Source organism: Ambystoma mexicanum, chromosome 3q (assembly GCF_040938575.1).
Source record: "Ambystoma mexicanum isolate Mex_15411 chromosome 3q, UKY_AmexF1_1, whole genome shotgun sequence".
In the NCBI taxonomy this organism is placed as follows: domain Eukaryota; kingdom Metazoa; phylum Chordata; class Amphibia; order Caudata; family Ambystomatidae; genus Ambystoma; species Ambystoma mexicanum.
Window position 1 is genome coordinate 718023911 of NC_090926.1, and position 13553 is coordinate 718037463.

At 42.6% G+C, this 13553-nt stretch overlaps 1 long non-coding RNA gene across 2 annotated transcripts in view; it reads right to left on the minus strand.

Annotated features, from left to right (window-relative positions):
* Window positions 1-374: 374 nt before the first annotated feature.
* Window positions 375-13553, minus strand: part of LOC138582906 (uncharacterized) — a 191518-nt gene continuing 178339 nt past the window's right edge. For both annotated transcript variants that reach the window (XR_011305104.1, XR_011305103.1), the window contains 4 exons: window positions 1667-1801; window positions 1429-1530; window positions 1195-1297; window positions 375-788 (listed from right to left, as the gene is read on the minus strand). This is a non-coding gene — a long non-coding RNA (uncharacterized lncRNA). The remainder of the gene's footprint in view (window positions 789-1194; window positions 1298-1428; window positions 1531-1666; window positions 1802-13553) is intronic.

The window sequence follows — 13553 nt, forward strand, 5'->3', positions numbered from 1 at the left end:
GCCCAGGAGTGTGCTGTGCTCAAGAGTCCCTATAACACAAAGGGAGGTTAGGGGATAATAATATACTGCTACACCAATAGCGCACCCCCAAACAAATAGGTACAACCTATAGAAACTAAACAACAAATACTGTTGTGCAGTTATTGAGCTACTGGGGGGGGGGGGGCACGCCTACTGTCCAATTCGCAGAGGAAAACAGAAATGACCCACAATCCAGCTGTGTGCTGTGTGTAGACCAAGTTGCTAACAAAGGAAGATTCAACCAATTGTTAGTCCACACAGATTATAGAAAAATATACAATTTTATTCATAAACATCACATGCATAACAATGATCAGAAACAGAAAATAACTTATATATAATGCAACTTCTGTTTAATACATATTCACAGGCAAAAAAGAATACAACAGGGAAAAGAAACCCGAAACAAGAAGGTTTTCGTGCTTAAAACCGACAATAAATCAAGCTAATCGGTCAACCAACTATTCCAATTGTTAACCGAAAGTGTAATAAAAAATCTCAAATATCCATTATCATACCACACCATTCCCATTCAACCCAACATGTTTTATTCCTTACACACTTCTCATACCATAAAATAAAGGGAAATTCTTCGGGGGTGCCGATTTGCCTGTAAATAATTAGTAATGCTTCAAGTAGCACACAAAAAAACCACAGGGGTCATTGATTAGAGACTCTTCTGAATGAGTCAATTGGCTGTTCGTCCACTGCTTCCTACTGCGATGACCCTCGTTGTAGAGTCAGATGTAGAAACGGCGTGTTCTCACCTGTTACAGAAAAAGAGTACATGGGTGGAAAATTAAACCTCATGTCCTGCAAAGCTACTAAATTAGCCATCAAATTCATGTTGATAATAGACTGTCAACATACTCTTTAGAGTGATTAGTACTCTACAACCACAAAGGTTACCTAGGAGCTGAATCTGTTAACATATAAAGGGTCGCTTGTCAAACCCATCTATAGTGGGATTCAAAATTAGATCAACCATGTGTCTGGCAGAGGTGCTAGGCCATACATACATGCTGTACAGTATCTGATATAAAGTGTCATAGAGAACTGGTCATACAACGCCTCTCACTAGTGGTGTATTGACCTGCACAGATCTCTAGCCCCTTGTTGCAAGACTTGCGTCAGGGATACTGCATCAAGACATAACTCACCAACATAACTCACCAGTGAGAAAAACTGTGTGGAATCCCGTAGAGTGGAATTACAGTGTTCTGATGTGGACCTTGTATTGTTTGCTCACAAAAAGTCACCAGTCGGGCGTCTGTAGCTGGAACGAATCATGCCCCCAGTTTGTTAACAGCAGAAAAATCACAAATGAACAAGTATGAAAAGCAATCATACCGACGTTGTGCTCAAGTCCAAAAAGGACAGAGAAATCACATCGAAAGTTCCACTCACCAGAAGCTAATAGCTATACTGTCTTTAAACTGGAGTTCAAGTGTAAAACGGAACTTCAGCCACGTTGCAGCTCGTTCTCTGTTCCAACTGGGAACAGTTTGTCTAGAAAGACACAACCAACAGGCATGTTACACTTGTGATCAAGACTACGCACAATTGTGAGAGAAAACATGAAGAGGACGGAGCGAGAAAGGAAAAAAACTATGCATGTCTCATCATGAAGGGAAATACAGTTTACCCGTCTGCGATTCTGTATCCTTTCCACATCAGAAATTAATGGGGAAATGGTGCTCGCCACGTGCCGTCAACTCTGCGTTCTAATGTGCGGTGCGTTGGCGCTGGTCCGACTCGGTCGCCATCCGTAAACAGATCTCTGCAATTCACCCAGAGCTCTGGTTAAGCATAGAATACAATTTCTGGGCAGACAAGCTCAAATCTATATGAAACCTAACAATCGAGGTCTTTCTCTGTGCGAAAGTCAAAAAATACCTACAAGGGCTTACCATTCATCAAGTTTGCTAATCACTCGTACTCTCGGCGGGCCGTGTTTACAAATGTAATTTGAACCCGAAGTTGAACCATGTGACGTTTGGTTGCTGCGTGTCCGGAAACAGGCAAGTTAGCCACCTTGTCCCATGCTAAAAATGTGGGGAAGGGAGACCTGGCGATAACATCCTGACTTATCATTTTGTGAACACTTCTTTCTTTTCTTGTGAACATTATCCCACACTCTTTTGTAGAATAGCAGTAAGGATTGGCAATAGTTTTTTTTAGTATAGGCCCTGGACTATAGACTCCACTAGGACTGTATTATCATTTGATGGTTTTAGCTTGCTCCCATCTGAAATTTAGATTTAATTAGTCGTTTATCCCATGCTTTTTTTTACAGTTTAATTAATAAACACCCTTGAAATGTGATCACTTGTGTCTATCTTACTTTGATACCAAGCCTTCCTTACACTGGGCAGGTATATGCTTACACACTTGCTGGACCTCTTTAGGGCACACGGAACTGATCCTTGAAAACTTAACTAATCGAACCATGGACCATACTTCTCTTCCTTCCAACACTACCACATTACCTCTCACAGCACTTGTTTTGGGTCCCAAGAACCTTTCACCTGGACACATAGGACTTACTTTCGGGTTCCTCACCAATAAAAACTCTCCCACATTCCCCACTCGCGTTGTGACCTTGCAGTCACGGTCACAAATTCTGCTTGTACAGGTCCATGGGCATTGCCTATCACTCTAATGAAGTCCTGTCTATCAATTTGCAACCTCCCCACCCAGCTGGAGAAAGAGCAGTGGCCGGCACCCGTCCCTTAAGGGAAACAAATGGAGGAAACGGCGTAACTGAGGGGTGGGTCATGCAGAGATTAAACCAATGCTTTTTGGCGAGAGGATATGATCATGATCTGCTGAGAGAAGTGGAAGAGAAAGTAGCGGCTATTGATAGAAGCACATTATTGACACAAACCACTGAAAGAGGGTCCTAATATAGTTAATGTGACAACATATTCACAACAAAGTTGTGTGATTAAGTCAACTATCTTAACGACTTGGCACATTTTTCAACATGACGGCAGAACCTTTTCCTAATCCTCCTAAAAATGTGCCTATAGAAATTGTTCTTCACTCAAAAGAGGCTTATTAGAGCTGAACCTATAAAACCACAAACTGACATTCGGAAGAAAGGAACATATCCCTGTTTAGGGTGTCAACTATACAATAACATCATTAAAGGCCCATCGATCAGATATCCATATTCGGGAAAACTGATATTGCTTAAATGTTTTGCGACATGCAATGCCCTGAATGTCATCTACAGCATTAAATGTCTGTGTGGGAGTTACTATGTCGGTAGGACAACTGGCAAAGCAAAATGGAGGTGGACCGAACACAAGACTACAGAACCCTACCTCAACAGTAGCAATGCATTTTGTTCAGAAAAAAAACACACATTAGTACAGCTGAAGTTGGTAATCTTAGAAATGGTTAAAACACCCAATAGAGAAGGGGACCTTTCATAACTACTGGCACAGAGAGGCGTATTTTGGATTTATACATTGTTAGCTATGCAACCAAAAAGGCATGAATAGTGAATAGGACCTGAATTGTTATATTTGATGCAAACCTATGGGATTAGTAAGTTTACGGTGGAAGTGTAAACAAAGAAATGCATTTGAAAATGTAATTCTGAAAATGATTGTATTTGAGAATACTTAATGTCACTTTCACATTTTATTCCCTTGTGGTTATATGTTGGTACAACTGAAAGTATTTCTACATCAAAACCGTTGGATGTGAGAATTTTGATATAACCATGTTTATTGTCAAATACGTAGATGAAAACATTGGTTGCACATTGCAGACATAGGAGGAGTTGTATTTACTTATTGTAACTCTTCAATTAGTTGAGATGTACATTTTGGACTTACTTGGAATAGCATGAAAGATGGAGAGAAAGCATAAGAAGAAAGGTTGGACATTATATGCAGCGAGGGAGTCTCATCAGGAATGGGACTACATTCAATCTACAGATTTCTTTCAAGCACCGAGAAGATTTTGATAATTGAGAGGATAACAACTGATGTTGCGACATGCTTTAAGATATGTGATGAATTCAGCAATGTCATCACTCTGTCTCAGGGGAAACTCTTCCCATTAGGCCAGGTAAGGGCAGCCGCTACCTGATCCCGACACAGAGGGTGGCTGTCCGGGGGGGAGGATCATATCGGGGGTGGGGAGATCCCTGTGGGGAGGGAAGGAGACATACTGGTAAGGTCATGGCATCCCCTTTACATTCAGAACATGACACCCCACAAACTCCCATACCTTTATGGCTTAGTGTATTGTACGCCCAGTTCAACCACCTCAAACCAATAGTATAACTCTTTCTAACATCTTCTGTAAAAACACAAACACGGAAGCATATGGGAGCAATACAGAGCACAGAACTGGAGACACGCTCTAGTTGTTTCAGGAGTCCAGGAGGTGGAACAATGTTTAAAAGCAGGAAGCGTCAAGATGGAAGGAGATTCAGTACACTCGAAGCAGGTCAGGAAGCGGAGAGAAGCCAAGCTGTCGCCCGGGCAGTCGAGCACAGGGACACCAGACGACAGCAGAGAAATCACCTTAGCTTAGGCTGGGAACCCAGAAAGTGGAGAGCGAGGCAGAGCCAAGGCACAGAGAGAAGGGAAGGCAGAGGCCGGCCGAGAGAAGCATCCCCGAGGGCACCGGAGATGCCGAACTGAGACGCGAGGCAGTGGAGAAGCTTTGCACCAGAAACGGAAGCCAGAGCATCAGGCAAACACCCTTCAGCTTCAAGGCAGAACCGCTGGCACCGCGACGAGAAGCCAAACATGGAGGAGGACCGGAGAGAAAGCGAGGAAGCCATCACAACGCCGGTGAGCCCACAGTGGAGGGTTGGGACACTGCATTGTGCATTGGGAACATATTACTCACCAAAAGTGGGGAACAAAATTCCACGGTTTGCATACAAAGTGTTCCAAATAATCCCAGTGCTTGGCGAAGTTAACGTACACAGAAGTAAATAACAGTGAAGGACTATAAGAAAGAGGTACTTGGGGAATAGGCACACCCTCTTGTGAGCTTAATGGTGATGATGATGATTGTACAAGTCCTGGCAGGAGAGCAAACTAGGCAGTGTGATTGCTAGTCTGGAACCTGCACCCAATTACAGAGAACAAAGTCCTGGCAGGAGAGTATCCCAGGCATAGTGAAGGTGAAGGTTCAAGGGAAGTCTCATGCTCCTTGGAACTGAATGTTGTAAAGACCTGGCAGGCGAGTAAACCAGGAAGTGCGATTGCGAGTCTGGGACCTGCAGTGAAATACAGAGAACATTGAAACGTCCTGGCAGGAGGGTATACCAGGCAGACATATGGGAAGTGGAAACCCAAGGGAAGGGAATCATACCTGTTGGGCTGGAAAGGTGAAAAGTGTGGAAAGCACAGAGTAGACAATACCTCTGTGAATGTGTGGAATCCTGGGGAAGGGAGCAATATACCCTGGATGGGTTAATGACATCTGCTGGGAAATAAAATGTGCCTTTAAGCTGGGAAGAAGCTGAGAAACTCAGAGGAAGGGAAGCCCCACTCCTGAGGATTGTGGAACTTCGATCATTTGTTTGTATGTACTACTTTTTGGGAACTTTGTGTTGGAACATTGGAAAAGCTGCAGATGGTGAGCTGAAAGACTTTATCCCTTTACACATTTATTTAAGTTTAGCTTGTTAGGGTCAGGATAGGATGTTGGACCCAGAACGAAGAACTCTGGAAATTCTGACACTGACATCCTTTAGTTCCGTTGAGGCATGGAACCCACTCAGTGATAGGGCTAGATAGGAATTTCTCCAACCCTTCTTTTACTTTTATTAAAAAGTCTATAGCAATCATAATAATGCCTCCGTGTCCGAGGCTCACTCCTGAATCATTACATATGAAGAAAGAAAGGATGGCGGGTTCCAACATGATGCCAACTAGAATAGTTACACATACACAAGTACACATACACAAGATTAGCTGTCTAGTGGTTCATTGAATTTACGCAGCAGTTGGAGTATGTATATAAACACAAACAAGCTGAGAGGTAGGTTTATGAGAATATTCACAAGCCCGGATGAACCCTCAAAGGAGACAGTCATGTAAGTTAAAGATGTCTTTGACTGAATTACACTATAGTTTTGTCACGGTTGACAAGAAACATGTCAATTGAAGCTTTTTTAATTTCGTAAGGGGCTGAGTAGAGAAACGAGCCGTGATCCTGATGAAAGTAGGGCAGAGGGATTGACATTATGTAAGAGAATCTACAAATGCAAGACATTTAAGGTTTTTGATTGGTACACTTTTTTTACAGCGATATGCTAGATAAAGCACATCTAGCTTAGCTAGTGTATGTATTGGAGAAGAAAGGCTTACCATGCCAACTCCACATGTACTTCCAAACAGATGGGATTTCGGTTGTGCAAAACAGATCTGGACTTTAGGTTAGAATGAAAAGGATTGCATTATTTATTATTTTGAATATTAGTAACTAATGGTCAATTATTTTATTCTAGATGTGTTACCATCAAAATGGTGGTCTGCATTCCTGATGAAGCGCAAGGTCCGAATGGCGTAGAACGAATACAGGACACTGTAACCACTTTTGTTATACACTGATTGAATAAGAAGAGTATTTGTTTCATTCAATCAGGCACTTGCGTTGTTTTTTGATGGCTATATACATAACGTTTTTCTATTGAGGATGGAAATTAATCCATCAACACGCTAATTGTTATAATGAAAGGTGCTGTTTGAATATAATGTGATATTCCAAACACATGGAAGGATATTAACTGTGGAATATTCCTTTAAATATTTCTACAGGAATATTAAGAAATAGGGATATGTTTGGTTTTCTTTTTTCTAAATTAAATTGAAAATTCATCATGAGTAATTCTTTGTTTTAATTGAAGGAGTCCAATTAATGTAAATTAACTGCTTTGGGGATTTCACATCCATGTACAAAGTTTTCTTGCAGTTTTGGCTGCAAGATTATACTAAATACAGGAGGATAGAAAGGCTAGGCATCCTCATAACATTCGCACTGATACAATCGAGGAATTCTCTAAAAAACCTTGTTAAAAAGCAATTATAGAACTGTGTGCGACCAGACATTTTGTTGTTGTGTCATTCAGAATGCACAGACCATCTGCCTTAAAACGTTTCTGCAAGGTGCCCCGACCCTCAGAGTGAATTTATTACCACTCTTGAGTAAGCAATCTGCCCTTCCCACTGGAAGTCATGCATCGCTTCTGAGGTGGACTGCTCCCCATTGTCTATAACTATTTCCTGGGGAATCCCTTCCCTGTAGAATAGACCCTCCAAGAACTTGATCATTTCTGAGGTGGTAGTCTCAGCAGCTGCCCTCCACATAATCCATTTGAGTGATAATCCACAATCTGGTGCCCCACCCTAACTCCTGTATGGGTCCCATCACATCCACAGCAACTTTGTCCATTGTTCTGGTGGCCATCCTGGAGAGCCAATTAATTCTGTTTTCTTTTCCCTTGTCACTAATCGCACATTCGTAGCATGTGACCAGCCGTGCCATCCATGCATGGCCACCAAGATGTTTCTCAAAGTCTTCTCTTGGTGAGATTGCATCCTAAATGCCCCTCATGTATAAGGCATACAATGGATTTTCGTAGCTCTAGCGGGGAAAAGATTATACTACCCCTCCTTAACTTGTCATCTATAATGCAAACTTTGTCTTTTACTTTGTACCAGGGCCACCATTCCCTGTCAAGGGTTGCTTTCCCTGGCCACCCACAGGCTGGCCACTCGTTTATGCACTGAAGAATGTGGTCATCTTCAGCTTCATGCCAAGCTGTCTCCGATATGGCCAGCAAGTCTATTCTACCTACAATACCACAGTCATTCTGCTACTAGTCCAGTTCAGAGTCTGCCCTGGGTAACCATCATTAATAGTCAGTTGCAGCATTCCTCTCCTATAGCAGATATGTTAAGGACAAGTCACAACTTTGCAAGTCTTGTACCCTTCAAGCGGTATCGGGCAATGCACTCCACCAACCCATTGATGGAAAAGTATAGAAAAAGGTGAATCGCCCAGGCACTTCAAAAGCCTCTCTCTCGACAACAGAATATTAGGTCTCAGATGCTTTGAGGGTCCTGGAGGAAAATGCCAATTACGTTTCCCTGCGGGATCAATTTGCAACAGCGCTGCTCCCAAGTTCAATTCACTGTCATCTACCATAAGCATGGTTCATCCGACCACTGGAAACTGACCGTCTTTTTGAATAGTGACCTGAGTGTGCTTGACCTAGTGGCAAAGTGTTTCACAAATGTATGATAATACTTGGCTAGACCAAGAAAGGACATTTTGCTTATCGTTATCTATGGGGTGTGGGGAGCGCGGGGGGTGGGGGGGGGGTCTCCCAATTAATTGCATCTACAAAGTATTTTGAAGTAAATTCCCTCCTGATCTTATACCTAGTAGTGACACGAGTAACAGAAACCACATTTCAGGGACTTCTCACTCACTGTCCTCATCAACACCACCTTCTAGCTCATCCCCCAAGTGATCTCAGAATTTCAGATGCAGCAGTACTAGCTACCTCAGGATCACGATTAACAAGACATTATCAACATACGGTTAGAACAGAAGGTTATATGGCAGATGGGGAACTCTTAAGACCTTACATTCATGTTGAATTAAAAGGAACAAAAGTACAGAGGCCTGTGGACCTTTATACAGTATTGCCATAAGCGTATACACAAGAGATCCCATGGTCATCTGCTTAAATCCTACCAGGGATGATTAAAGCCGGTGTAAAGCCGTAGCCACTAACTTGCCAGCCCAATTACTGGGAGGCCCTTCAAGCTGCACAGCAGTACAAACTACTTCCATCAAATGTCAGTAATCTTCCCAACTAAGGAAAAACATGCAAGCTGTGCCTGTATCGCAGCTCAAATGTCTTCAAGACCTACAATCAGCATGGTCATGTTGTGCTAATCTGTGAAAACAGACCACATGATTCCAAAGATGCCGATGGCCTACAAATACAGACTCCAGCTATATCGAGACAACTTTGCCTAACACATTTTCCATAAAGTGAAGGCTTGGGATCGGAGTATCTCGAAGTTGCCTATGTAGTGGTGACACAGACGCAGTTTCAAGAGTATCCAAATAATCTAAGGAATTTGGCACAGACTTTGCATGGATATAGTCTGTAAAGAGTTAATAGAATTTCCTTTACTGTATACATAAGGCTGCATGGATTGTTTTTAAATGCTTTAGTGTGTGAAAAATGTGCCTTTCCGTTAGAAGATGAATCATTAAATGTACATATCGTCAGAAGATTATTAATGGAGCCAGATCTGTTTTAATACTACTGGAGCTCTCCATTTCTCTTCAGAGGTGTAAGGGAGAGTTATTAATAGGTACTCCTGAATATATCTGTAAGGCAAGGATTACAAGAAGAGAATAAAAACACAATGGGTCGACCAGCCAGATGAAATCCCAAACTATAGGAAATATTAAAGAAAAGTCAATACTGTTAGGGACAGGCATACAGGTAGAATGACAAAGGGCCAAAGGCATAACCAAACTTGCCAAGGAATCAGGCGGCTAGGTTCAAGGATAAGGAACTCCTCCTTAATGCCTGTGCAACAGATCCTGCCAAAGCGAAAATAAATTGGAGGTGCCATATCAGGTTCTGTGTTTCGAAAAACCAACACCCTTAGGCCAGGGGGAAACCAGCAGAGTGATGAGGCATCCTGCAAAGGATGTGCTTCTGAAGATCCTTCGGAAATAAGAATTCATACAATAGTGTACCGTCCCTCTGCTCCTTTATCTAAGCATGCCCATCTAACCAGCTCTAGTTTGTACTGATCTGTGTGATTATGTGGTTACATTAATATTTATTTCTTATAGACTACTTCAAAAAAGTACACAAATCACAATCTACTTGATACAATATTAATCATTAAAGAAATGTGTTGAACAAAAGGAGTACTGTTGTAGCTTTATTAACTCCATCCATAAATGAATAGCATAAAGCAAGCCAGACACCTGTGCATGGAGCCCTGGCAAAGTTAGACCTCATGGTTGGGGCAGTTAATCAGGCGTACTTGGTGATTAAAAAAGCAAGAGAACGGAGGAGCTGCAACTATAAAGCTCCTCAAGTAGGATGGATGTCTTGGTGGCGAGAATTCCCTTGTACCTTTCAGTGTCTGTGGAGGGGGCACCCCTCCAGAATGGGGATATGATATACGACAGGTTATTTATAATGCGCTTAATACCCAGGGGTTTCTAAGCGCGGATCCAGGGATTGAACCTGTGTTGTTCCGTATCTTGCTTCTAAGGCGAGCACGTTGCCGCTGAGCTATCCTCCCGAGACAAGGATGGGAAGAATCTTGATTTTGCAAGATATCGGCCACTCGGGCCCCATGTAGCACAGGTTGTTCTAGTAATCTCTGCGCTGCCTCGACTACCCTTGTGGCACCTTGCTCTCCCTGTGCTTCATCTCGCTTCTGCTCTTTCTCTCTTCTTGCTCCACTTGCATGAATTCGCTTCGCTGACATCTGAGAAACAGTCCACACAGATTTGTTCAAAACCAAACTAAAAGCCTACCTCCTCGCCTCAGAGTTACCCTCTTTACCTACCTCTCATCTGCCTTCTAGCTAAAATGTTTCCATCTCCTCTTACCTGCCTCTGCCACTCACTTTCTTTGTCTCCATTTTCGCACTTCATCCATCATGGTCACATACCTAACACAGCAGTCTGTACCATCTACCTGCACTTAAAAATGTATAATTTTAACTGTCCTAATACTCCCTAAGACTATCCATGTATGATGACTATTCCGTTTACTCTCCTCCACAACCTGGTCAAAATGTCACTCAAACTCACCCTATTGTAATAAGTTCACTGCTTCCTGTCAAATCTGATTTCATATCTATTGTAGGTTGTTTTGTGATAAAAAGATAATTGTTTCTCCCTGTTGTAAATAAATAAAAATAAATAAACATAAAGATGACCACCATGCCTAGTGCTAAGCTGTTAGCATAGGAACATCTTTGCTGAAGCACAGGTTGCTTCTTTGTCTTCAAACTGGTGGTGGCACTCTCATTCTAAAGTGTTACCCATGCTAGTCTTCATTATTTGAAATGCAAAATGACATGTACTAAAGAAGATGGGACTCCTAGTGCAAGACTGAAGAACAGTTTTTCTGCATGTTATTTTAAAGAAATAAGAGTGTGACTGAAATAATTATATATATTGTCAGAAATGTGTGTGGTGGTGTGTCTGCATTACAAGCTTCAGAAAAAGAAGATGTAAAGGCCTCATTTGTGCATTTATTGTGCCCCTGCAGTAGCTCAGAATTCATGATGCAGAGATAGGGAAAACGCAGGCCAGGGAAACCTGGTTTAGAAGTTAGATTCCATTAAAAGGAATCACATAAAGGAAACATGTATGCCTATTCCTAAAATCAAACTGTTCCTAAGAAAGAGGACCGCATATTGGAGACTAAGTGGTGGCAATCTCTATTTTCGAGCAGATGAGTGGTGCAATGGACATTACGACTCAGATTTGGATATAAAGGGAAGAGGGTAAATTGAATGTCATAAACAAGGAAATTGTGTGATTCTGCTACATTATAGTTGTCCACATTAAAAAGGCATGCTTATAAGAACCAGAATTCAATATGATGCGAGCCATAACCAGAATGCAATATGATGTGAGCCTGAAAGCCAGAACTGGTTGGTTATTTCCTACCTCACAGAAAAGAGCCACCCATGTCCTTTAGTTATTCCTTCACAATGACATGCATCTTGTTATGCAGGATGTGATAATATGTACAGGTTTAATTTATGAAACCATTTACTTTAGAGTGGCCTCAGACTGAGGGAATTTAAACTGCTTATGGGCCCATCCCAGTATTTCTATTTTATTATTTGCATTTTATGAATTTATAAAGTGCTTTCGCCAAAGCGTTGTGACAACAGGCTCAACAGATAGTACAAAATTCAAGTATAATAAAACAACAGACCATGGGCAAGAGGATCAAAAGGGAGCAGGGAGTCAGAGCTAAGGGTTGGAGTTGAGGAGAAAAGCTTTGAGGCGAGTACGAAAAAGGTGTAAGGATGGCGAGGAACTGATACCAAGGGGGAGGGAGTTCCAGAGTTTGGGTGACAGCAGAGAGCAGGAATGGAAACGGGACAGTGCACACGGTGGTTTAGGGCAAGAAAGTAGGAACTGATTGGGCAGAGCGAATGGACCTCAAATGTACATAGAATGGGAGCAGAGAGGAGAGATAGGGAGCAGCAAGGCCATGGGTGCTTTTCTAAAAAACAGTATGCGATTATTTATTGCAAGCCAGGCTAGAGAGCACAGAGATGAGACCGAGGACTGGGGGGAAAGCAGTTAGAGAGTGCAAATAGAGGAATTAATGATGGAGCGCAGCGGTGCAAGACGATAGGAGGGGAGAACAATGAGGAGAGAAGAACAGTAATCCAGCCAGGAGAAAAAAAAAGTGGTTAAGAGAAGCTTTGTAGCATGAAAGGACAAGAAGGGTCAGGCCTTCCAATGTTAAGAGTGGAAATAGCAAGACTTTGAAATAGCAGCAATATGAAGAGTAAAAGAAAGGGAGGAGTCAAAAATAACCCCCAAGTTAAGATAAGCAAGCTGTATCAAGAGAGAAGAGGAGTGGGACAAGCACCGAGTCTTGATGGACACCATGATTAGGCGAGGTTTTACCAGAACAAGAAACGGAGAAAGATCACTGAGATAAGAAGAGAACCAATGTAGTACAAAAACAGAAAACCCAAATGAAGATAAAGTAGAGCGAAGAGTAGGATGGTCTACTGTGTCGGATGCCGCAGATAGATCGAAAAGGATAATGAAAGAAGCTTAGAGCGGCGGGTGGAGAGAAGAGCATTGGAAACACTTAGTAGTGATGTTTCCATAGGATGCAGGGGACGGAAGCCAGTGGGAGGGAGAAAGTACCGGGCCCCAGAGCATTTGTCACAAGTGGGACTTGAGCCCTACAGGCCCATATAACTTGGCACCTATGATGAGGCTGACCGATTCAAATTGCTCTTTGAGACTAAAATAAGGGTACACTGAGGGTCAGACCCCCACATGATGGTCACCTGAGAGCAAAGAGGGTGCCAACCAGCCTAAAGCAACCATGGAAGAGAGAAACTTTGACCTGAGCAGGAAGTGCCGCGGGAGCGGGGAAGAGCAGGGGAGATCACAACAGCCAGCAGTGGGAGGCCTAGGTCCTGATCTGGCCTGCAGAATAATCAGGGATCTGAGCTGCTGAGGTCTTTATAGAGAAAAGCCCAAGAAACCTCTAACTTAGTTTAGTTTATTGTTTACTTGTTTGGCACTTATAGAGCAAATAAATTCTGTTTCAAAGCGCCCACAGGGCGACGGGGAGGGGACATGGGATTGCAGTACAATGTAACATTTTGCAACAAAAAAACAAAACAGTAGTGGAGGAATTCCGAACCTACTATGCCTTGTGAGTAATTCAGAACCTGCAAGGGCAGTGGGACTAAGTGCTTGGGTGTCCGTGCTCGAGGTGAGCTCCG